This window comes from Pteropus vampyrus, unplaced genomic scaffold (assembly GCF_000151845.1).
Source record: "Pteropus vampyrus isolate Shadow unplaced genomic scaffold, Pvam_2.0 Scaffold58, whole genome shotgun sequence".
In the NCBI taxonomy this organism is placed as follows: Eukaryota; Metazoa; Chordata; class Mammalia; order Chiroptera; family Pteropodidae; genus Pteropus; species Pteropus vampyrus.
In genome coordinates, this window is record NW_011888839.1 from 5,603,877 (window position 1) to 5,606,842 (window position 2,966).

Consider the following 2,966-nt stretch of genomic DNA (forward strand, 5'->3'; position numbering starts at 1 on the left):
GCACTCTACCTATGTATGTTAAATTTTAGCACAAAGTTCATGCTCTAAAAATTCCATACAATTCAAATAGCAATGTTCATATCTTAGTAAAAGCCTATAAAATTGTATTAAGTGGTCAGGTTACAAAAAGAAATTCTCACTTCATTATATTATTTGTTTTAAGACAAAATCTTAATTTCTTCTTCTTACCACAAATTTTCCCTACTTGACATTACATCACATACTAATTTGTTTATTGCCTGACCCAAGGGCTAGCATGTAAACTTCACAAAAGAAAAGAATTTGTAAATTTTATTCACTGCTATATACTCAGTATCTAAAATAGTACCTAAAAAATTCTTAATAAATCTTTACTGAATAAATGAATAAAGCTAGTTATGGGCATTAGTGGTCATTAATGATGTCTTTTAAATTTTGTTTGAATTTCACACACATTGGACCTTACAATATGACCTCAATAATTTCCAGTCTTAAGCAACTTGCATGAGATGAGAAATAAGAAATTAAAATTTTTTAAGTTCTGAAAGATAACTCCTTAATCCTGCTTCATACCTACAATGAAGATACTGTATGAAGAAGATCTGAAAGCACTATGAAGTAATCTCTTGATTCGAGGGAGTTTCTTGCCAGCCAGATTCTTCTCTACTAAAATTTTAGTATCTTAAAGGGAGAAAAGAATTCTTCCTGTCATTCAGAGAATGGGAGGAAGATATGGCTCAATGGCCAAAGGATAATGTAATGATTGGACCAGTGTCCAGAGAGACGTGACCATCTGCTGACTGGTACACACTCCTACCTAAAGCATAGAGGAAAAGCAAAGTAATAGTGGATAATCTAAATAAGAACACCTCCTTATGAAACAGATGACATGAGCCAGGTAGCCCCAGAGCATGTGATCTCTGGGCCAGATAAACAGCACAGAAGGGAAGCCAGAGAGCTCAGGGAAAGACTCTGTAGCCTGTCAGGGATGGGATGAACCTGGGAAAGAGGACCTGAAAAGTGAGCTCAGAGAGAAGCAGCAGCAGTGGCGATAGCATTACAGAGGAATAATGAGCCATTTAGTACAAAGAATAAAGGATAGAAAATTGGAGCAGAAAGAGAGAGTTAACAATTAGAGCAATTGCAGGAGAAAAGGAAAATAAACACGTGTCCATCTATACCAAGGGAAGCAAAGCCCAGTTACATAACTGAGCATTGAGTAAAGACTGGATCCATTTACATAAAAAGATGTTAGAAGAGGGAAGAGAATGAGTGAGAAGGCAGCAGGAAAAATGCTGAGGCAGCTGTCATCATCCACAGAACAAAGCTACATGTATGTTTGTTGTACATTATAATGTCATGGGTTTTTAATTTAGCTATTTAGTAAATCCAATTTATAATTCATTTTTAAAGCTAATTTTAAAGAAAATTAGTAAGTCTCCAATAAGAATTCTAAAAGACCATTAGTTTATATATTTTTAATTATCAAATTACAAAAGACTGATGCTTAGTAAGTCTGTATGTAACAGAAGCAAGTACCTTCCCTACCCAACAGAGAGAAAATGGGAGTGTTACATGCCAAATTCTCTAATAAGGGTGATTGGAGGGACACCCATGATCAAGATTGCATTAGAAGGATATTCCTTCACTATACAGAGTAAAACCTGGTAAACGAATCTATTTATTTTGTACCCTGGGTCCATGCAGTTAGTGTTTGGCCCTTCTTCATAACATAAACATAGCTCAAACTCAGTATTGAAAATTTCATTGGGTCAATAGACACAGCTAAGAATTCAAAATTAAAACTAATATTAGAATCTGTTAGAAGCTTCTTCTTTTAATGCAGGCTCACGTAAAACATACCCTTGGTAGATTATTAAAGCTCTAAGCTGAAATAATTTTTTTTCCATAGAAGTTAAAAAGTTAATGAAATGTCATTACTAGGGGCAAGGGAAAGGAAAGGATTAAACAAACCTCTGTTGTGTAACTTCGAACTAAGGGACAATATCCATGATGAACCCATTATCTCCTTTTCCAGGCAAGATATTTACTGAATCCACTTTTTAAACCAGCCAATATCGCAAAATGCAATTCGTTCTTTAAATAATTGGAAATCAGTATTGTAAATGGATTTTGATTGCTAGAAAAAAAAGTTAGCTTTTTCTTATTAGCAAAGTGCAGCTGAAAATAAAGATGGAAGACAAATAAAATATGGACTTCTTAATGGACCCTGAAAAAATAAATGAGGTTTTCTTAATTTCTTAGTGACTACGACGAGAGGGTTTATGTCACAATGAAAAAGACAGCTCTGTCACAGCTCTGAAAAGTATGTAGAAAGCATATAGAAATGGGTATTAGGTCATATAAAATTAGGTCGTTTTTTCTCCCTAGCAACTTTTTTAAAAAGACTTTTAAAGATTAAAAAAAAAACCCTAAATATTAAATCACTTATTCAGGTTTGATTTTTCTTATATCTGTTAAAGTCTTACATATCCAGGAAATATATAGGCTTATTGATTCCAGGGGTGAATAGACTCTCGAGGTATGTAATTTGGTATAAAGAGTTGAGTCTCAAATCTGGAAATAGATTGAAAAAAAGAGCTCCCAAATGAACCTTTAACTGTAGGTATAGATTGGATTTAGACACTTAACTTCTGACCATTCATTTACTCATTTGTAAAGTGGAGAAAATAATGCCATCCGACATGTCTCAATAGTCATTGTGAAAATCAAATTTGATAACAGAAAGAAAAAGCTGTTGAAAGTGATTTTGCCTGTTTCTAGCATCTCATTCCCAGGCTGATTTGCAGAAGCTCATATGCCTACCACTAGGCTGTCACCAAAGTGAACAATGATGAGACTGTGTATTAGGCTTCTTCAGAGAAACAGAACCAAAATAGATTTATCTATCTATCTATCATCTATCTATCTATCATCTATCTATCTATCTATCTATCTATCTATCTATCTATCTATCTATCTATCTA